Source organism: Acanthochromis polyacanthus, chromosome 4 (genome assembly GCF_021347895.1).
Source record: "Acanthochromis polyacanthus isolate Apoly-LR-REF ecotype Palm Island chromosome 4, KAUST_Apoly_ChrSc, whole genome shotgun sequence".
In the NCBI taxonomy this organism is placed as follows: Eukaryota; Metazoa; Chordata; class Actinopteri; family Pomacentridae; genus Acanthochromis; species Acanthochromis polyacanthus.
Window position 1 is genome coordinate 10,678,852 of NC_067116.1, and position 24,998 is coordinate 10,703,849.

Consider the following 24,998-nt stretch of genomic DNA (forward strand, 5'->3'; position numbering starts at 1 on the left):
GACGTTTTGCTCCAATAATGTTGTCCCTGCAATTCGTTACTTCCAGAACACTTAAAACATCATTTTTCTTGATATTTATCACATTTCAAGTCATTCTGAAGAAGAACTTTGTGTGTCAACATGAACTTCACGTCAATGTTACCTTCCTGATTTTCCTGCGCTTCAAATGCTGTTTCTGAGCTGAAATGCACAGTTTGGTCCAATATGCTGTTCACGAAATTCGCAAAATGCAGAACACCTAAAACATCATTTTCCTTCATATTCATCACAGTTTAAGTCATTCTGAGGAAGAAATTTGTTTGTCAACATGAACTTCACGTTAAATCAAACTTCATGACTCTTCTGCGCTTCAAATGCTGTTTCTGAGCTGAAATGCACAGTTTGGTCAAATATGCTGTTCATGCAATTCCTCACATAAACAACACCTTAAACATCATCTGCCTTCATACTGATCACATTTCAAGTCATTCTCAAGAGGAACTTAGAGAGTCAACATGAAATTCACGTCAATGTTGCCTTCCTGATTTTCCTGCGCTTCAAATGCTGTTTCTGAGCTGAAATGCACAGTTTGGTCAAATATGCTGTTCATGCAATTCCTCACATAAACAACACCTTAAACATCATCTGCCTTCTTACTGATCACATTTCAAGTCATTCTGAAGAGGAACTTTGTGAGTCAACATGAACTTCACGTTAAATCAAACTTCATGACTCTTCTGCGCTTCAAATGGTGGTGCTGTGCTGAAATGCACAGTTTTTTTGAAATATGCTGTTCATGCAATTCCTTACATAAACAACACCTTAATCATCATCTGCCTTCATATTTATCACATTTGAAGTCATTCTGAGGAAGAAATTTGTTTGTCAACACGAACTTCACGTGAATGCTTGTTCATGCCATTCCTTCAAACCAAGTCAACTCAAACATCATTTGCCGTCCTACTGATCACATTTCAAATCATTCTGAAGAAGAAATTTGTGTGTCAACATGAAATTCGCGTTAATGTAGCCTTCATGACTTGTCTGCTCTTCAAATGCTGTTTCTGAGCTCAAATTGACATTTTGCTCAAATATGTTGTCCCTGCAATTCGTTACATCCAGAACACCTAAAACATCATTTTCCTTCATATTTATCACAGTTCAAGTCATTCTGAGGAAGAAATTTGTTTGTCAACATGAACTTCACGTTAAATCAAACTTCATGACTCTTCTGCGCTTCAAATGGTGGTGCTGTGCTGAAATGTACAGTTTGGTGAAATATGCTGTTCATGCAATTCGCTACATGCAGTACACCTAAAACATCATCTGTCTTCATATTTATCACATTTCAAGTCATTTTGAAGAAGAACTTTGTGTGTCAACATGAAATTCACGTCAATGTCGCCTTCCTGATTTTCCTGCGCTTCAAATGCTGTTTCTGAGCTGAAATGCACAGTTTGGTCAAATATGCTGTTCATGAAATTCGCTACATGCAGAACACCTAAAACATCATCTGTCTTCATATTTATCACATTTCAAGTCATTTTGAAGAAGAACTTTGTGTGTCAACATGAAATTCACGTCAATGTCGCCTTCCTGATTTTCCTGCGCTTCAAATGCTGTTTCTGAGCTGAAATGCACAGTTTGGTCTAATATGCTGTTCATGCAATTCCTTACATAAACAACACCTTAAACATCATCTGCCTTCATACTGATCACATTTCAAGTCATTGTGAAGAAGAACTTTGTATGTCAACATGAACTTCACATCAATGTTGAGTTCCTGATTTTCCTGCGCTTCAAATGCTGTTTCTGAGCTGAAATGCACAGTTTGGTCAAATATGCTGTTCATGCAATTCGCTACATGCAGACCACCTAAAACATCATTTTCCTTCATGTTTATCACATTTCAAGTCATTCTGAAGAAGAACTTTGTGTGTCAAGATGAAATTCACGTCAATGTTTGCCTTCCTGATTTTCCTGCGCTTCAAATGCTGTTTCTGAGCTGAAATGCACAGTTTGGTCAAATATGCTGTTCATGCAATTCCTCACATAAACAACACCTTAAACATCATCTGCCTTCATATTCATCACAGTTCAAGTCATTCTGAGGAAGAAATTTGTTTGTCAACATGAACTTCACGTTAAATCAAACTTCATGACTTGTTTCTGAGCTCAAATTGACGTTTTGCTCCAATATTGTTTTCCCTGCAATTCGTTTCTTCCAGAACACTTAAAACATCACTTTTCTTCATATTTATCACATTTCAAGTCATTCTGAAGAACAACTTTGTGTGTCAACATGAACTTCACGTCAATGTTGCCTTCCTGGTTTTCCTGCGCTTCAAATGCTGTTTCTGAGCTGAAATGCACAGTTTGGTCAAATATGCTGTTCATGAAATTCGCTACATGCAGAACACCTAAAACATCATCTGCCTTCATATTTATCACATTTCAAGTCATTCTGAAAAAGAACTTTGTGTGTTAACATGAACTTCACGTCAATGTTGCCTTCCTGATTTTCCTGCGCTTCAAATGCTGTTTCTGAGCTGAAATGCACAGTTTGGTCAAATATGCTGTTCATGGAATTCGCTACATGCAGAACACCTAAAACATCATTTTCCTTCATATTCATCACAGTTCAAGTCATTCTGAGGAAGAAATTTGTTTGTCAACATGAACTTCACGTTAAATCAAACTTCATGACTTTTCTGCTCTTCAAATGCTGTTTCTGAGCTCAAATTGACGTTTTGCTCCAATAATGTTGTCCCTGCAATTCGTTACTTCCAGAACACTTAAAACATCATTTTTCTTGATATTTATCACATTTCAATTCATTCTGAAGAAGAACTTTGTGTGTCAACATGAACTTCACGTCAATGTTACCTTCCTGATTTTCCTGCGCTTCAAATGCTGTTTCTGAGCTGAAATGCACAGTTTGGTCAAATATGCTGTTCATGCAATTCCTCACATAAACAACACCTTAAACATCATCTGCCTTCATACTGATCACATTTCAAGTCATTCTGAAGAGGAACTTAGAGAGTCAACATGAAATTCACGTCAATGTTGCCTTCCTGATTTTCCTGCGCTTCAAATGCTGTTTCTGAGCTGAAATGCACAGTTTGGTCAAATATGCTGTTCATGCAATTCCTCACATAAAAAACACCTTTAACATCATCTGCCTTCTTACTGATCACATTTCAAGTCATTCTGAAGAAGAACTTTGTGAGTCAACATGAACTTCACGTTAAATCAAACTTCATGACTCTTCTGCGCTTCAAATGGTGGTGCTGTGCTGAAATGCACAGTTTTTTTTGAAATATGCTGTTCATGCAATTCCTTACATAAACAACACCTTAATCATCATCTGCCTTCATATTTATCACATTTGAAGTCATTCTGAGGAAGAAATTTGTTTGTCAACACGAACTTCACGTTCAATCAAACTTCATGACTCTTCTGCCCTTCAAATGCTGTTTCTGAGCTGAAATGCACAGTTTGGTCAAATATGTTGTTCATGCAATTCGCTAAATGCAGAACACCTAAAACATCATTTTCCTTCATATCTATCACATTTCAAGTCATTCTGAAGACGAAATTTGTGTGTCAACATGAAATTCAGGTCAATGTTACCTTCCTGATTTTCCTACGCTTCAAATGCTGTTTCTGAGCTGAAATGCACAGTTTGGTCAAATATGCTGTTCATGCAATTCCTTACATAAACAAGTCCTTGAACATCATTTTCCTTCATATTTATCACATTTCAAGTCATTCTGAGTTACAAATTTGTCTGTCAACATGAACTTCACGTGAATGCTTGTTCATGCCATTCCTTCAAACCAAGTCAACTCAAACATCATTTGCCGTCCTACTGATCACATTTCAAATCATTCTGAAGAAGAAATTTGTGTGTCAACATGAAATTCGCGTTAATGGAGCCTTCATGACTTGTCTGCTCTTCAAATGCTGTTTCTGAGCTCAAATTGACATTTTGCTCAAATATGTTGTCCCTACAATTCGTTACATCCAGAACACCTAAAACATCATTTTCCTTCATATTTATCACAGTTCAAGTCATTCTGAGGAAGAAATTTGTTTGTCAACATGAACTTCACGTTAAATCAAACTTCATGACTCTTCTGCGCTTCAAATGGTGGTGCTGTGCTTAAATGTACAGTTTGGTGAAATATGCTGTTCATGCAATTCGCTACATTCAGTACACCTAAAACATCATCTGTCTTCATATTTATCACATTTCAAGTCATTTTGAAGAAGAACTTTGTGTGTCAACATGAAATTCACGTCAATGTCGCCTTCCTGATTTTCCTGCGCTTCAAATGCTGTTTCTGAGCTGAAATGCACAGTTTGGTCAAATATGCTGTTCATGAAATTCGCTACATGCAGAACACCTAAAACATCATCTGCCTTCATATTTATCACATTTCAAGTCATTCTGAAAAAGAACTTTGTGTGTTAACATGAACTTCACGTCAATGTTGCCTTCCTGGTTTTCCTGCGCTTCAAATGCTGTTTCTGAGCTGAAATGCACAGTTTGGTCAAATATGCTGTTCATGCAATTCGCTACATGCAGACCACCTAAAACATCATTTTCCTTCATGTTTATCACATTTCAAGTCATTCTGAAGAAGAACTTTGTGTGTCAAGATGAAATTCACGTCAATGTTTGCCTTCCTGATTTTCCTGCGCTTCAAATGCTGTTTCTGAGCTGAAATGCACAGTTTGGTCAAATATGCTGTTCATGCAATTCCTCACATAAACAACACCTTAAACATCATCTGCCTTCATATTCATCACAGTTCAAGTCATTCTGAGGAAGAAATTTGTTTGTCAACATGAACTTCACGTTAAATCAAACTTCATGACTTGTCTGCGCTTCAAATGCTGTTTCTGAGCTCAAATTGACGTTTTGCTCCAATATTGTTTTCCCTGCAATTCGTTTCTTCCAGAACACTTAAAACATCACTTTTCTTCATATTTATCACATTTCAAGTCATTCTGAAGAACAACTTTGTGTGTCAACATGAACTTCACGTCAATGTTGCCTTCCTGGTTTTCCTGCGCTTCAAATGCTGTTTCTGAGCTGAAATGCACAGTTTGGTCAAATATGCTGTTCATGAAATTCGCTACATGCAGAACACCTAAAACATCATCTGCCTTCATATTTATCACATTTCAAGTCATTCTGAAAAAGAACTTTGTGTGTTAACATGAACTTCACGTCATTGTTGCCTTCCTGATTTTCCTGCGCTTCAAATGCTGTTTCTGAGCTGAAATGCACAGTTTGGTCTAATATGCTGTTCATGGAATTCGCTACATGCAGAACACCTAAAACATCATTTTCCTTCATATTCATCACAGTTCAAGTCATTCTGAGGAAGAAATTTGTTTGTCAACATGAACTTCACGTTAAATCAAACTTCATGACTTTTCTGCTCTTCAAATGCTGTTTCTGAGCTCAAATTGACGTTTTGCTCCAATAATGTTGTCCCTGCAATTCGTTACTTCCAGAACACTTAAAACATCATTTTTCTTGATATTTATCACATTTCAAGTCATTCTGAAGAAGAACTTTGTGTGTCAACATGAACTTCACGTCAATGTTACCTTCCTGATTTTCCTGCGCTTCAAATGCTGTTTCTGAGCTGAAATGCACAGTTTGGTCAAATATGTTGTCCCTGCAATTCGTTACATCCAGAACACCTAAAAAATCATTTTCCTTCATATTTATCACAGTTCAAGTCATTCTGAGCAAGAAATTTGTTTGTCAACATGAACTTCACGTTAAATCAAACTTCATGACTCTTCTGCGCTTCAAATGCTGTTTCTGAGCTGAAATGCACAGTTTGGTCAAATATGTTGTTCGTGCAATTCGCTAAATGCAGAACACCTAAAACATCATTTTCCTTCATATCGATCACATTTCAAGTCATTCTGAAGACGAACTTTGTGAGTCAACATGAAATTCAGGTCAATGTTGCCTTCCTGATTTTCCTGCTCTTCAAATGCTGTTTCTGAGCTCAAATTGACATTTTGCTCAAATATGTTGCCCCTGCAATTTGTTACATCCAGAACACCTTAAACATCATTTTCCTTCATATTTATCACAGTTCAAGTCATTCTGAGGAAGAAATTTGTTTGTCAACATGAACTTCACGTTAAATCAAACTTCATGACTCTTCTGCGCTTCAAATGGTGGTGCTGTGCTGAAATGCACAGTTTTTTTGAAATATGCTGTTCATGCAATTCCTTACATAAACAACACCTTAATCATCATCTGCCTTCATATTTATCACATTTGAAGTCATTCTGAGGAAGAAATTTGTTTGTCAACACGAACTTCACGTTAAATCAAACTTCATGACTCTTCTGCCCTTCAAATGCTGTTTCTGAGCTGAAATGCACAGTTTGGTCAAATATGTTGTTCATGCAATTCGCTAAATGCAGAACACCTAAAACATCATTTTCCTTCATATCTATCACATTTCAAGTCATTCTGAAGACGAAATTTGTGTGTCAACATGAAATTCAGGTCAATGTTACCTTCCTGATTTTCCTACGCTTCAAATGCTGTTTCTGAGCTGAAATGCACAGTTTGGTCAAATATGCTGTTCATGCAATTCCTTACATAAACAAGTCCTTGAACATCATTTTCCTTCATATTTATCACATTTCAAGTCATTCTGAGTTACAAATTTGTCTGTCAACATGAACTTCACGTGAATGCTTGTTCATGCCATTCCTTCAAACCAAGTCAACTCAAACATCATTTGCCGTCCTACTGATCACATTTCAAATCATTCTGAAGAAGAAATTTGTGTGTCAACATGAAATTCGCGTTAATGTAGCCTTCATGACTTGTCTGCTCTTCAAATGCTGTTTCTGAGCTCAAATTGACATTTTGCTCAAATATGTTGTCCCTGCAATTCGTTACATCCAGAACACCTAAAACATCATTTTCCTTCATATTTATCACAGTTCAAGTCATTCTGAGGAAGAAATTTGTTTGTCAACATGAACTTCACGTTAAATCAAACTTCATGACTCTTCTGCGCTTCAAATGGTGGTGCTGTGCTGAAATGTACAGTTTGGTGAAATATGCTGTTCATGCAATTCGCTACATGCAGTACACCTAAAACATCATCTGTCTTCATATTTATCACATTTCAAGTCATTTTGAAGAAGAACTTTGTGTGTCAACATGAAATTCACGTCAATGCCGCCTTCCTGATTTTCCTGCGCTTCAAATGCTGTTTCTGAGCTGAAATGCACAGTTTGGTCAAATATGCTGTTCATGAAATTCGCTACATGCAGAACACTTAAAACATCATTTTCCTTCATATTTATCACATTTCAAGTCATTCTGAAGAAGAACTTTGTGTGTCAACATGAAATTTACGTCAATGTTGCCTTCCTGATTTTCCTGAGCTTCAAATGCTGTTTCTGAGCTGAAATGCACAGTTTGGTCTAATATGCTGTTCATGCAATTCGCTACATGCAGAACACCTAAAACATCATTTTCCTTCATATTCATCACAGTTCAAGTCATTCTGAGGAAGAAATTTGTTTGTCAACATGAACTTCACGTTAAATCAAACTTCATGACTTTTCTGCTCTTCAAATGCTGTTTCTGAGCTCAAATTGACGTTTTGCTCCAATAATGTTGTCCCTGCAATTCGTTACTTCCAGAACACTTAAAACATCATTTTTCTTGATATTTATCACATTTCAAGTCATTCTGAAGAAGAACTTTGTGTGTCAACATGAACTTCACGTCAATGTTACCTTCCTGATTTTCCTGCGCTTCAAATGCTGTTTCTGAGCTGAAATGCACAGTTTGGTCCAATATGCTGTTCACGAAATTCGCAAAATGCAGAACACCTAAAACATCATTTTCCTTCATATTCATCACAGTTTAAGTCATTCTGAGGAAGAAATTTGTTTGTCAACACGAACTTCACGTTAAATCAAACTTCATGACTCTTCTGCGCTTCAAATGCTGTTTCTGAGCTGAAATGCACAGTTTGGTCAAATATGCTGTTCATGCAATTCCTCACATAAACAACACCTTAAACATCATCGGCCTTCATACTGATCACATTTCAAGTCATTCTGAAGAAGAACTTTGTGTGTCAACATGAACTGCACATCAATGTTGCCTTCCTGATTTTCCTGCACTTCAAATGCTGTTTCTGAGCTGAAATGCACAGTTTGGTCAAATATGCTGTTCATGCAATTCCTCACATAAACAACACCTTAAACATCATCTGCCTTCATACTGATCACATTTCAAGTCATTCTGAAGAGGAACTTAGAGAGTCAACATGAAATTCACGTCAATGTTGCCTTCCTGATTTTCCTGCGCTTCGAATGCTGTTTCTGAGCTGAAATGCACAGTTTGGTCAAATATGCTGTTCATGCAATTCCTCACATAAACAACACCTTAAAGATCATCTGCCTTCTTACTGATCACATTTCAAGTCATTCTGAAGAAGAACTTTGTGAGTCAACATGAACTTCACGATAAATCAAACTTCATGACTCTTCTGCGCTTCAAATGCTGTTTCTGAACTGAAATGCACAGTTTGGTCAAATATGCTGTTCATGCAATTCCTTACATAAACAACACCTTAAACATCATCTGCCTTCATATTTATCAGATTTCAAGTCATTGTGAAGAAGAACTTTGTGAGTCAACATGAAATTCACGTCAATTTTGCCTTCCTGATTTTCCTGCTCTTCAAATGCTGTTTCTGAGCTGAAATGCACAGTTTGGTCAAATATGTTGTCCCTGCAATTCGTTACATCCAGAACACCTAAAAAATCATTTTCCTTCATATTTATCACAGTTCAAGTCATTCTGAGGAAGAAATTTGTTTGTCAACATGAACTTCACGTTAAATCAAACTTCATGACTCTTCTGCGCTTCAAATGCTGTTTCTGAGCTGAAATGCACAGTTTGGTCAAATATGTTGTTCGTGCAATTCGCTAAATGCAGAACACCTAAAACATCATTTTCCTTCATATCGATCACATTTCAAGTCATTCTGAAGACGAACTTTGTGAGTCAACATGAAATTCAGGTCAATGTTGCCTTCCTGATTTTCCTGCTCTTCAAATGCTGTTTCTGAGCTCAAATTGACATTTTGCTCAAATATGTTGCCCCTGCAATTTGTTGCATCCAGAACACCTTAAACATCATTTTCCTTCATATTTATCACAGTTCAAGTCATTCTGAGGAAGAAATTTGTTTGTCAACATGAACTTCACGTTAAATCAAACTTCATGACTCTTCTGCGCTTCAAATGGTGGTGCTGTGCTGAAATGCACAGTTTTTTTGAAATATGCTGTTCATGCAATTCCTTACATAAACAACACCTTAATCATCATTTTCCTTCATATCTATCACATTTCAAGTCATTCTGAAGAACAACTTTGTGTGTCAACATGAAATTCAGGTCAATGTTACCTTCCTGATTTTCCTACGCTTCAAATGCTGTTTCTGAGCTGAAATGCACAGTTTGGTCAAATATGCTGTTCATGCAATTCCTTACATAAACAAGTCCTTGAACATCATTTTCCTTCATATTTATCACATTTCAAGTCATTCTGAGTTACAAATTTGTCTGTCAACATGAACTTCACGTTAATGCTTGTTCATGAAATTCCTTCAAACCAAGTCAACTCAAACATCATTTGCCGTCCTACTGATCACATTTCAAATCATTCTGAAGAAGAAATTTGTGTGTCAACATGAAATTCGCGTTAATGTAGCCTTCATGACTTGTCTGCTCTTCAAATGCTGTTTCTGAGCTCAAATTGACATTTTGCTCAAATATGTTGTCCCTGCAATTCGTTACATCCAGAACACCTAAAACATCATTTTCCTTCATATTTATCACAGTTCAAGTCATTCTGAGGAAGAAATTTGTTTGTCAACATGAACTTCACGTTAAATCAAACTTCATGACTCTTCTGCGCTTCAAATGGTGGTGCTGTGCTGAAATTGACGTTTTGCTCCAATAATGTTGTCCCTGCAATTCGTTACTTCCAGAACACTTAAAACATCATTTTTCTTGATATTTATCACATTTCAAGTCATTCTGAAGAAGAACTTTGTGTGTCAACATGAACTTCACGTCAATGTTACCTTCCTGATTTTCCTGCGCTTCAAATGCTGTTTCTGAGCTGAAATGCACAGTTTGGTCAAATATGCTGTTCATGCAATTACTCACATAAACAACACCTTAAACATCATCTGCCTTCATACTGATCACATTTCAAGTCATTCTGAAGAAGAACTTTGTGAGTCAACATGAACTTCACGTTAAATCAAACTTCATCACTCTTCTGCGCTTCAAATGCTGTTTCTGAGCTGAAATGCACAGTTTGGTCAAATATGTTGTTCGTGCAATTCGCTAAATGCAGAACACCTAAAACATCATTTTCCTTCATATCTATCACATTTCAAGTCATTCTGAAGAAGAACTTTGTGTGTCAACATGAAATTCACGTCAATGTTGCCTTCCTGGTTTTCCTGCGCTTCAAATGCTGTTTCTGAGCTCAAATTGACATTTTGCTCAAATATGTTGCCCCTGCAATTTGTTACATCCAGAACACCTTAAACATCATTTTCCTTCATATTTATCACAGTTCAAGTCATTCTGAAGAACAACTTTGTGTGTCAACATGAACTTCACGTCAATGTTACCTTCCTGATTTTCCTGCGCTTCAAATGCTGTTTCTGAGCTGAAATGCACAGTTTGGTCCAATATGCTGTTCACGAAATTCGCAAAATGCAGAACACCTAAAACATCATTTTCCTTCATATTCATCACAGTTTAAGTCATTCTGAGGAAGAAATTTGTTTGTCAACACGAACTTCACGTTAAATCAAACTTCATGACTCTTCTGCGCTCCAAATGCTGTTTCTGAGCTGAAATGCACAGTTTGGTCAAATATGCTGTTCATGCAATTCCTCACATAAACAACACCTTAAACATCATCGGCCTTCATACTGATCACATTTCAAGTCATTCTGAAGAAGAACTTTGTGTGTCAACATGAACTGCACATCAATGTTGCCTTCCTGATTTTCCTGCACTTCAAATGCTGTTTCTGAGCTGAAATGCACAGTTTGGTCAAATATGCTGTTCATGCAATTCCTCACATAAACAACACCTTAAACATCATCTGCCTTCATACTGATCACATTTCAAGTCATTCTGAAGAGGAACTTAGAGAGTCAACATGAAATTCACGTCAATGTTGCCTTCCTGATTTTCCTGCGCTTCAAATGCTGTTTCTGAGCTGAAATGCACAGTTTGGTCAAATATGCTGTTCATGCAATTCCTCACATAAACAACACCTTAAACATCATCTGCCTTCTTACTGATCACATTTCAAGTCATTCTGAAGAAGAACTTTGTGAGTCAACATGAACTTCACGATAAATCAAACTTCATGACTCTTCTGCGCTTCAAATGCTGTTTCTGAACTGAAATGCACAGTTTGGTCAAATATGCTGTTCATGCAATTCCTTACATAAACAACACCTTAAACATCATCTGCCTTCATATTTATCAGATTTCAAGTCATTGTGAAGAAGAACTTTGTGAGTCAACATGAAATTCACGTCAATTTTGCCTTCCTGATTTTCCTGCTCTTCAAATGCTGTTTCTGAGCTGAAATGCACAGTTTGGTCAAATATGTTGTCCCTGCAATTCGTTACATCCAGAACACCTAAAAAATCATTTTCCTTCATATTTATCACAGTTCAAGTCATTCTGAGGAAGAAATTTGTTTGTCAACATGAACTTCACGTTAAATCAAACTTCATGACTCTTCTGCGCTTCAAATGCTGTTTCTGAGCTGAAATGCACAGTTTGGTCAAATATGTTGTTCGTGCAATTCGCTAAATGCAGAACACCTAAAACATCATTTTCCTTCATATCGATCACATTTCAAGTCATTCTGAAGACGAACTTTGTGAGTCAACATGAAATTCAGGTCAATGTTGCCTTCCTGATTTTCCTGCTCTTCAAATGCTGTTTCTGAGCTCAAATTGACATTTTGCTCAAATATGTTGCCCCTGCAATTTGTTGCATCCAGAACACCTTAAACATCATTTTCCTTCATATTTATCACAGTTCAAGTCATTCTGAGGAAGAAATTTGTTTGTCAACATGAACTTCACGTTAAATCAAACTTCATGACTCTTCTGCGCTTCAAATGGTGGTGCTGTGCTGAAATGCACAGTTTTTTTGAAATATGCTGTTCATGCAATTCCTTACATAAACAACACCTTAATCATCATTTTCCTTCATATCTATCACATTTCAAGTCATTCTGAAGAACAACTTTGTGTGTCAACATGAAATTCAGGTCAATGTTACCTTCCTGATTTTCCTACGCTTCAAATGCTGTTTCTGAGCTGAAATGCACAGTTTGGTCAAATATGCTGTTCATGCAATTCCTTACATAAACAAGTCCTTGAACATCATTTTCCTTCATATTTATCACATTTCAAGTCATTCTGAGTTACAAATTTGTCTGTCAACATGAACTTCACGTTAATGCTTGTTCATGCCATTCCTTCAAACCAAGTCAACTCAAACATCATTTGCCGTCCTACTGATCACATTTCAAATCATTCTGAAGAAGAAATTTGTGTGTCAACATGAAATTCGCGTTAATGTAGCCTTCATGACTTGTCTGCTCTTCAAATGCTGTTTCTGAGCTCAAATTGACATTTTGCTCAAATATGTTGTCCCTGCAATTCGTTACATCCAGAACACCTAAAACATCATTTTCCTTCATATTTATCACAGTTCAAGTCATTCTGAGGAAGAAATTTGTTTGTCAACATGAACTTCACGTTAAATCAAACTTCATGACTCTTCTGCGCTTCAAATGGTGGTGCTGTGCTGAAATGTACAGTTTGGTGAAATATGCTGTTCATGCAATTCGCTACATGCAGTACACCTAAAACATCATCTGTCTTCATATTTATCACATTTCAAGTCATTTTGAAGAAGAACTTTGTGTGTCAACATGAAATTCACGTCAATGTCGCCTTCCTGATTTTCCTGCGCTTCAATTGCTGTTTCTGAGCTGAAATGCACAGTTTGGTCAAATATGCTGTTCATGAAATTCGCTACATGCAGAACACCTAAAACATCATCTGTCTTCATATTTATCACATTTCAAGTCATTTTGAAGAAGAACTTTGTGTGTCAACATGAAATTCACGTCAATGTCGCCTTCCTGATTTTCCTGCGCTTCAAATGCTGTTTCTGAGCTGAAATGCACAGTTTGGTCAAATATGCTGTTCACGAAATTCGCAAAATGCAGAACACCTAAAACATCATTTTCCTTCATATTCATCACAGTTTAAGTCATTCTGAGGAAGAAATTTGTTTGTCAACACGAACTTCACGTTAAATCAAACTTCATGACTCTTCTGCGCTCCAAATGCTGTTTCTGAGCTGAAATGCACAGTTTGGTCAAATATGCTGTTCATGCAATTCCTCACATAAACAACACCTTAAACATCATCGGCCTTCATACTGATCACATTTCAAGTCATTCTGAAGAGGAACTTAGAGAGTCAACATGAAATTCACGTCAATGTTGCCTTCCTGATTTTCCTGCGCTTCAAATGCTGTTTCTGAGCTGAAATGCACAGTTTGGTCAAATATGCTGTTCATGCAATTCCTCACATAAACAACACCTTAAACATCATCTGCCTTCTTACTGATCACATTTCAAGTCATTCTGAAGAAGAACTTTGTGAGTCAACATGAACTTCACGATAAATCAAACTTCATGACTCTTCTGCGCTTCAAATGCTGTTTCTGAACTGAAATGCACAGTTTGGTCAAATATGCTGTTCATGCAATTCCTTACATAAACAACACCTTAAACATCATCTGCCTTCATATTTATCAGATTTCAAGTCATTGTGAAGAAGAACTTTGTGAGTCAACATGAAATTCACGTCAATTTTGCCTTCCTGATTTTCCTGCTCTTCAAATGCTGTTTCTGAGCTGAAATGCACAGTTTGGTCAAATATGTTGTCCCTGCAATTCGTTACATCCAGAACACCTAAAAAATCATTTTCCTTCATATTTATCACAGTTCAAGTCATTCTGAGGAAGAAATTTGTTTGTCAACATGAACTTCACGTTAAATCAAACTTCATGACTCTTCTGCGCTTCAAATGCTGTTTCTGAGCTGAAATGCACAGTTTGGTCAAATATGTTGTTCGTGCAATTCGCTAAATGCAGAACACCTTAAACATCATTTTCCTTCATATCGATCACATTTCAAGTCATTCTGAAGACGAACTTTGTGAGTCAACATGAAATTCAGGTCAATGTTGCCTTCCTGATTTTCCTGCTCTTCAAATGCTGTTTCTGAGCTCAAATTGACATTTTGCTCAAATATGTTGCCCCTGCAATTTGTTGCATCCAGAACACCTTAAACATCATTTTCCTTCATATTTATCACAGTTCAAGTCATTCTGAGGAAGAAATTTGTTTGTCAACATGAACTTCACGTTAAATCAAACTTCATGACTCTTCTGCGCTTCAAATGGTGGTGCTGTGCTGAAATGCACAGTTTTTTTGAAATATGCTGTTCATGCAATTCCTTACATAAACAACACCTTAATCATCATTTTCCTTCATATCTATCACATTTCAAGTCATTCTGAAGAACAACTTTGTGTGTCAACATGAAATTCAGGTCAATGTTACCTTCCTGATTTTCCTACGCTTCAAATGCTGTTTCTGAGCTGAAATGCACAGTTTGGTCAAATATGCTGTTCATGCAATTCCTTACATAAACAAGTCCTTGAACATCATTTTCCTTCATATTTATCACATTTCAAGTCATTCTGAGTTACAAATTTGTCTGTCAACATGAACTTCACGTTAATGCTTGTTCATGAAATTCCTTCAAACCAAGTCAACTCAAACATCATTTGCCGTCCTACTGATCACATTTCAAATCATTCTGAAGAAGAAATTTGTGTGTCAACATGAAATTCGCGTTAATGTAGCCTTCATGACTTGTCTGCTCTTCAAATGCTGTTTCTGAGCTCAAATTGACATTTTGCTCAAATATGTTGTCCCTGCAATTCGTTACATCCAGAACACCTAAAACATCATTTTCCTTCATATTTATCACAGTTCAAGTCATTCTGAGGAAGAAATTTGTTTGTCAACATGAACTTCACGTTAAATCAAACTTCATGACTCTTCTGCGCTTCAAATGGTGGTGCTGTGCTGAAATGTACAGTTTGGTGAAATATGCTGTTCATGCAATTCGCTACATGCAGTACACCTAAAACATCATCTGTCTTCATATTTATCACATTTCAAGTCATTTTGAAGAAGAACTTTGTGTGTCAACATGAAATTCACGTCAATGTCGCCTTCCTGATTTTCCTGCGCTTCAATTGCTGTTTCTGAGCTGAAATGCACAGTTTGGTCAAATATGCTGTTCATGAAATTCGCTACATGCAGAACACCTAAAACATCATCTGTCTTCATATTTATCACATTTCAAGTCATTTTGAAGAAGAACTTTGTGTGTCAACATGAAATTCACGTCAATGTCGCCTTCCTGATTTTCCTGCGCTTCAAATGCTGTTTCTGAGCTGAAATGCACAGTTTGGTCAAATATGCTGTTCATGCAATTCCTCACATAAACAACACCTTAAACATCATCTGCCTTCATATTCATCACAGTTCAAGTCATTCTGAGGAAGAAATTTGTTTGTCAACATGAACTTCACGTTAAATCAAACTTCATGACTTGTCTGCGCTTCAAATGCTGTTTCTGAGCTCAAATTGACGTTTTGCTCCAATAATGTTGTCCCTGCAATTCGTTACTTCCAGAACACTTAAAACATCATTTTTCTTGATATTTATCACATTTCAAGTCATTCTGAAGAAGAACTTTGTGTGTCAACATGAACTTCACGTCAATGTTACCTTCCTGATTTTCCTGCGCTTCAAATGCTGTTTCTGAGCTGAAATGCACAGTTTGGTCAAATATGCTGTTCATGCAATTACTCACATAAACAACACCTTAAACATCATCTGCCTTCATACTGATCACATTTCAAGTCATTCTGAAGAAGAACTTTGTGAGTCAACATGAACTTCACGTTAAATCAAACTTCATCACTCTTCTGCGCTTCAAATGCTGTTTCTGAGCTGAAATGCACAGTTTGGTCAAATATGTTGTTCGTGCAATTCGCTAAATGCAGAACACCTAAAACATCATTTTCCTTCATATCTATCACATTTCAAGTCATTCTGAAGAAGAACTTTGTGTGTCAACATGAAATTCACGTCAATGTTGCCTTCCTGGTTTTCCTGCGCTTCAAATGCTGTTTCTGAGCTCAAATTGACATTTTGCTCAAATATGTTGCCCCTGCAATTTGTTACATCCAGAACACCTTAAACATCATTTTCCTTCATATTTATCACAGTTCAAGTCATTCTGAAGAACAACTTTGTGTGTCAACATGAACTTCACGTCAATGTTACCTTCCTGATTTTCCTGCGCTTCAAATGCTGTTTCTGAGCTGAAATGCACAGTTTGGTCCAATATGCTGTTCACGAAATTCGCAAAATGCAGAACACCTAAAACATCATTTTCCTTCATATTCATCACAGTTTAAGTCATTCTGAGGAAGAAATTTGTTTGTCAACACGAACTTCACGTTAAATCAAACTTCATGACTCTTCTGCGCTCCAAATGCTGTTTCTGAGCTGAAATGCACAGTTTGGTCAAATATGCTGTTCATGCAATTCCTCACATAAACAACACCTTAAACATCATCGGCCTTCATACTGATCACATTTCAAGTCATTCTGAAGAAGAACTTTGTGTGTCAACATGAACTGCACATCAATGTTGCCTTCCTGATTTTCCTGCACTTCAAATGCTGTTTCTGAGCTGAAATGCACAGTTTGGTCAAATATGCTGTTCATGCAATTCCTCACATAAACAACACCTTAAACATCATCTGCCTTCATACTGATCACATTTCAAGTCATTCTGAAGAGGAACTTAGAGAGTCAACATGAAATTCACGTCAATGTTGCCTTCCTGATTTTCCTGCGCTTCAAATGCTGTTTCTGAGCTGAAATGCACAGTTTGGTCAAATATGCTGTTCATGCAATTCCTCACATAAACAACACCTTAAACATCATCTGCCTTCTTACTGATCACATTTCAAGTCATTCTGAAGAAGAACTTTGTGAGTCAACATGAACTTCACGATAAATCAAACTTCATGACTCTTCATCGCTTCAAATGCTGTTTCTGAACTGAAATGCACAGTTTGGTCAAATATGCTGTTCATGCAATTCCTTACATAAACAACACCTTAAACATCATCTGCCTTCATATTTATCAGATTTCAAGTCATTGTGAAGAAGAACTTTGTGAGTCAACATGAAATTCACGTCAATTTTGCCTTCCTGATTTTCCTGCTCTTCAAATGCTGTTTCTGAGCTGAAATGCACAGTTTGGTCAAATATGTTGTCCCTGCAATTCGTTACATCCAGAACACCTAAAAAATCATTTTCCTTCATATTTATCACAGTTCAAGTCATTCTGAGGAAGAAATTTGTTTGTCAACATGAACTTCACGTTAAATCAAACTTCATGACTCTTCTGCGCTTCAAATGCTGTTTCTGAGCTGAAATGCACAGTTTGGTCAAATATGTTGTTCGTGCAATTCGCTAAATGCAGAACACCTAAAACATCATTTTCCTTCATATCGATCACATTTCAAGTCATTCTGAAGACGAACTTTGTGAGTCAACATGAAATTCAGGTCAATGTTGCCTTCCTGATTTTCCTGCTCTTCAAATGCTGTTTCTGAGCTCAAATTGACATTTTGCTCAAATATGTTGCCCCTGCAATTTGTTGCATCCAGAACACCTTAAACATCATTTTCCTTCATATTTATCACAGTTCAAGTCATTCTGAGGAAGAAATTTGTTTGTCAACATGAACTTCACGTTAAATCAAACTTCATGACTCTTCTGCGCTTCAAATGGTGGTGCTGTGCTGAAATGCACAGTTTTTTTGAAATATGCTGTTCATGCAATTCCTTACATAAACAACACCTTAATCATCATTTTCCTTCATATCTATCACATTTCAAGTCATTCTGAAGAACAACTTTGTGTGTCAACATGAAATTCAGGTCAATGTTACCTTCCTGATTTTCCTACGCTTCAAATGCTGTTTCTGAGCTGAAATGCACAGTTTGGTCAAATATGCTGTTCATGCAATTCCTTACATAAACAAGTCCTTGAACATCATTTTCCTTCATATTTATCACATTTCAAGTCATTCTGAGTTACAAATTTGTCTGTCAACATGAACTTCACGTTAATGCTTGTTCATGCCATTCCTTCAAACCAAGTCAACTCAAACATCATTTGCCGTCCTACTGATCACATTTCAAATCATTCTGAAGAAGAAATTTGTGTGTCAACATGAAATTCGCGTTAATGTAGCCTTCATGACTTGTCTGCTCTTCAAATGCTGTTTCTGAGCTCAAATTGACATTTTGCTCAAATATGTTGTCCCTGCAATTCGTTACATCCAGAACACCTAAAACATCATTTTCCTTCATATTTATCACAGTTCAAGTCATTCTGAGGAAGAAATTTGTTTGTCAACATGAACTTCACGTTAAATCAAACTTCATGACTCTTCTGCGCTTCAAATGGTGGTGCTGTGCTGAAATGTACAGTTTGGTGAAATATGCTGTTCATGCAATTCGCTACATGCAGAACACCTAAAACATCATCTGTCTTCATATTTATCACATTTCAAGTCATTTTGAAGAAGAACTTTGTGTGTCAACATGAAATTCACGTCAATGTCGCCTTCCTGATTTTCCTGCGCTTCAATTGCTGTTTCTGAGCTGAAATGCACAGTTTGGTCAAATATGCTGTTCATGAAATTCGCTACATGCAGAACACCTAAAACATCATCTGTCTTCATATTTATCACATTTCAAGTCATTTTGAAGAAGAACTTTGTGTGTCAACATGAAATTCACGTCAATGTCGCCTTCCTGATTTTCCTGCGCTTCAAATGCTGTTTCTGAGCTGAAATGCACAGTTTGGTCAAATATGCTGTTCATGCAATTCCTCACATAAACAACACCTTAAACATCATCTGCCTTCATATTCATCACAGTTCAAGTCATTCTGAGGAAGAAATTTGTTTGTCAACATGAACTTCACGTTAAATCAAACTTCATGACTTTTCTGCTCTTCAAATGCTGTTTCTGGGCTCAAATTGACGTTTTGCTCCAATAATGTTGTCCCTGCAATTCGTTACTTCCAGAACACTTAAAACATCATTTTTCTTGATATTTATCACATTTCAAGTCATTCTGAAGAAGTACTTTGTGTGTCAACATGAACTTCACGTCAATGTTGCCTTCCTGGTTTTCCTGCGCTTCAAATGCTGTTTCTGAGCTGAAATGCACAGTTTGGTCCAATATGCTGTTCACGAAATTCGCAAAATGCAGAACACCTAAAACATCATTTTCCTTCATATTCATCACAGTTTAAGTCATTCTGAGGAAGAAATTTGTTTGTCAACACGAACTTCACGTTAAATCAAACTTCATGACTCTTCTGCGCTTCAAATGCTGTTTCTGAGCTGAAATGCACAGTTTGGTCAAATATGCTGTTCATGCAAGTCCTCACATAAACAACACCTTAAACATCATCGGCCTTCATACTGATCACATTTCAAGTCATTCTGAAGAAGAACTTTGTGTGTCAACATGAACTGCACATCAATGTTGCCTTCCTGATTTTCCTGCACAGCTGTTTCTGAGCTGAAATGCACAGTTTGGTCAAATATGCTGTTCATGCAATTCCTCACATAAACAACACCTTAAACATCATCTGCCTTCATACTGATCACATTTCAAGTCATTCTGAAGAGGAACTTAGAGAGTCAACATGAAATTCACGTCAATGTTGCCTTCCTGATTTTCCTGCGCTTCAAATGCTGTTTCTGAGCTGAAATGCACAGTTTGGTCAAATATGCTGTTCATGCAATTCCTCACATAAACAACACCTTAAACATCATCTGCCTTCTTACTGATCACATTTCAAGTCATTCTGAAGAAGAACTTTGTGAGTCAACATGAACTTCACGATAAATCAAACTTCATGACTCTTCTGCGCTTCAAATGCTGTTTCTGAACTGAAATGCACAGTTTGGTCAAATATGCTGTTCATGCAATTCCTTACATAAACAACACCTTAAACATCATCTGCCTTCATATTTATCAGATTTCAAGTCATTGTGAAGAAGAACTTTGTGAGTCAACATGAAATTCACGTCAATTTTGCCTTCCTGATTTTCCTGCTCTTCAAATGCTGTTTCTGAGCTGAAATGCACAGTTTGGTCAAATATGTTGTCCCTGCAATTCGTTACATCCAGAACACCTAAAACATCATTTTCCTTCATATTCATCACAGTTCAAGTCATTCTGAGGAAGAAATTTGTTTGTCAACATGAACTTCACGTTAAATCAAACTTCATGACTCTTCTGCTCTTCAGATGGTGGTGCTGTGCTGAAATGCACAGTTTGGTCTAATATGCTGTTCATACAATTCCTTACATAAACAACACCTTAAACATCATCTGCCTTCATATTTATCACATTTCAAGTCATACTGATGAAGAAATTTGTGAGTCAACATGGACTTCACGTGAATGCTTGTTCATGCGATTCCTTCAAACCAAGTCAACTCAAACATCATTTGCCTTCCTACTGATCACATTTGAAATCATTCTGAAGAAGAAATTTGTGTGTCAACATGAAATTCACGTCAATGTTGCCTTCCTGATTTTCCTGCGCTTCAAATGCTGTTTCTGAGCTGAAATGCACAGTTTGGTCAAATATGCTGTTCATGCAATTCCTTACTTAAACAACACCTTGAACATAATTTTCCTTCAAATTTATCACATTTCAAGTCATTCTGAGTTACAAATTTGTCTGTCTACATGAACTTCACGTGAATGCTTGTTCATGCGATTCCTTCAAACCAAGTCAACTCAAACATCATTTGCCTTCCGACTGATCACATTTCAAATCATTCTGAAGAGGAACTTTGTGAGTCAACATGAACGTCACGTTAAATCAAACTTCATGACTCTTCTGCGCTTCAAATGCTGTTTCTGAGCTGAAATGCACAGTTTGGTCAAATATTTTGTTCATGCAATTCGCTAAATGCAGAACACCTAAAACATCATTTTCCTTCATATCGATCACATTTCAAGTCATTCTGAAGACGAACTTTGTGAGTCAACATGAAATTCACGTCAATGTTGCCTTCCTGATTTTCCTGCTCTTCAAATGCTGTTTCTGAGCTCAAATTGACATTTTGCTCAAATATGTTGCCCCTACAATTTGTTACATCCAGAACACCTTAAACATCATTTTCCTTCATATTTATCACAGTTCAAGTCATTCTGAGGAAGAAATTTGTTTGTCAACATGAACTTCACGTTAAATCAAACTTCATGACTCTTCTGCGCTTCAAATGGTGGTGCTGTGCTGAAATGTACAGTTTGGTGAAATATGCTGTTCATGCAATTCGCTACATGCAGAACACCGAAAACATCATCTGCCTTCATATTTATCACATTTCAAGTCATTCTGAAAAAGAACTTTGTGTGTCAACATGAAATTCACGTCAATGTCGCCTTCCTGGTTTTCCTGCGCTTCAAATGCTGTTTCTGAGCTGAAATGCACAGTTTGGTCAAATATGCTGTTCATGCAATTCGCTACATGCAGAACACCGAAAACATCATCTGCCTTCATATTTATCACATTTCAAGTCATTCTGAAGAAGAACTTTGTGTGTCAACATGAAATTTACGTCAATGTTGCCTTCCTGATTTTCCTGAGCTTCAAATGCTGTTTCTGAGCTGAAATGCACAGTTTGGTCTAATATGCTGTTCATGCAATTCGCTACATGCAGAACACCTAAAACATCATTTTCCTTCATATTCATCACAGTTCAAGTCATTCTGAGGAAGAAATTTGTTTGTCAACATGAACTTCACGTTAAATCAAACTTCATGACTTTTCTGCTCTTCAAATGCTGTTTCTGAGCTCAAATTGACGTTTTGCTCCAATAATGTTGTCCCTGCCATTCGTTACTTCCAGAACACTTAAAACATCATTTTTCTTGATATTTATCACATTTCAAGTCATTCTGAAGAAGAACTTTGTGTGTCAACATGAACTTCACGTCAATGTGACCTTCCTGATTTTCCTGCGCTTCAAATGCTGTTTCTGAGCTGAAATGCACAGTTTGGTCCAATATGCTGTTCATGAAATTCGCTACATCCAGAACACCAAAAACATCATTTTCCTTCATATTCATCACATTCAAGTCATTCTGAGGAAGAAATTTGTTTGTCAACATGAACTTCACGTTAAATCAAACTTCATGACTCTTCTGCACTTCAAATGGTTGTGCTGTGCTGAAATGCACAGTTTGGTCTAATATGCTGTTCATACAATTCCTTACATAAACAACACCTTAAACATCATCTGCCTTCATATTTATCACATTTCAAGTCATACTGATGAAGAAATTTGGGAGTCAAGATGGACTTCACGTGAATGCTTGTTCATGCGACTCCTTCAAACCAAGTCAACTCAAACATCATTTGCCTTCCTACTGATCACATTTCAAATCATTCTGAAGAAAAAATTTGTGTGTCAACATGAAATTCGCGTTAATGTAGCCTTCATGACTTGTCTGCGCGTCAAATGCTGTTTCTGAGCTCAAATTGACATTTTGCTCCAATAATGTTGTCCCCGCAATTCGTTACATCCAGAACACGTAAAACATCATCTGTCTTCATATTTATCACATTTCAAGTCATTTTGAAGAAGAACTTTGTGTGTCAACATGAAATTCACGTCAATGTCGCCTTCCTGATTTTCCTGCGCTTCAAATGTTGTTTCTGAGCTGAAATGCACAGTTTGGTCAAATATGCTGTTCATGAAATTCGCTACATGCAGAACACCTAAAACATCATCTGTCTTCATATTTATCACATTTCAAGTCATTTTGAAGAAGAACTTTGTGTGTCAACATGAAATTCACGTCAATGTCGCCTTCCTGATTTTCCTGCGCTTCAAATGCTGTTTCTGAGCTGAAATGCACAGTTTGGTCTAATATGCTGTTCATGAAATTCGCTACATGCAGAACACTTAAAACATCATTTTCCTTCATATTTATCACATTTCAAGTCATTCTGAAGAAGAACTTTGTGTGTCAACATGAAATTTACGTCAATGTTGCCTTCCTGATTTTCCTGAGCTTCAAATGCTGTTTCTGAGCTGAAATGCACAGTTTGGTCTAATATGCTGTTCATGCAATTCGCTACATGCAGAACATCTAAAACATCATTTTCCTTCATATTCATCACAGTTCAAGTCATTCTGAGGAAGAAATTTGTTTGTCAACATGAACTTCACGTTAAATCAAACTTCATGACTCTTCTGCTCTTCAGATGGTGGTGCTGTGCTGAAATGCACAGTTTGGTCTAATATGCTGTTCATACAATTCCTTACAGAAACAACACCTTAAACATCATCTGCCTTCATATTTATCACATTTCAAGTCATACTGATGAAGAAATTTGTGAGTCAACATGGACTTCACGTGAATGCTTGTTCATGCGATTCCTTCAAACCAAGTCAACTCAAACATCATCTGCCTTCCTACTGATCACATTTGAAATCATTCTGAAGAAGAAATTTGTGTGTCAACATGAAATTCACGTCAATGTTGCCTTCCTGATTTTCCTGCGCTTCAAATGCTGTTTCTGAGCTGAAATGCACAGTTTGGTCAAATATGCTGTTCATGCAATTCCTTACTTAAACAACACCTAAAACATCATTTTCCTTCATATCGATCACATTTCAAGTCATTCTGAAGACGAACTTTGTGAGTTAACATGAAATTCAGGTCAATGTTGCCTTCCTGATTTTCCTGCTCTTCAAATGCTGTTTCTGAGCTCAAATTGACATTTTGCTCAAATATGTTGCCCCTGCAATTTGTTACATCCAGAACACCTTAAACATCATTTTCCTTCATATTTATCACAGTTCAAGTCATTCTGAGGAAGAAATATGTTTGTCAACATGAACTTCACGTTAAATCAAACTTCATGACTCTTCTGCGCTTCAAATGGTGGTGCTGTGCTGAAATGTACAGTTTGGTGAAATATGCTGTTCATGCAATTCGCTACATGCAGTACACCTAAAACATCATCTGTCTTCATATTTATCACATTTCAAGTCATTCTGAAAAAGAACTTTGTGTGTCAACATGAAATTCACGTCAATGTCGCCTTCCTGGTTTTCCTGCGCTTCAAATGCTGTTTCTGATCTGAAATGCACAGTTTGGTCAAATAAGCTGTTCATGAAATTCGCTACATGCAGAACACCTAAAACATCATCTGCTTTCATATTTATCACATTTCAAGTCATTCTGAAGAAGAACTTTGTGTGTCAACATGAAATTTACGTCAATGTTGCCTTCCTGATTTTCCTGAGCTTCAAATGCTGTTTCTGAGCTGAAATGCACAGTTTGGTTTAATATGCTGTTCATGCAATTCGCTACATGCAGAACACCTAAAACATCATTTTCCTTCATATTCATCACAGTTCAAGTCATTCTGAGGAAGAAATTTGTTTGTCAACATGAACTTCACGTTAAATCAAACTTCATGACTTTTCTGCTCTTCAAATGCTGTTTCTGAGCTCAAACTGACGTTTTGCTCCAATAATGTTGTCCCTGCAATTCGTTACTTCCAGAACACTTAAAACATCATTTTTCTTGATATTTATCACATTTCAAGTCATTCTGAAGAAGAACTTTGTGTGTCAACATGAACTTCAC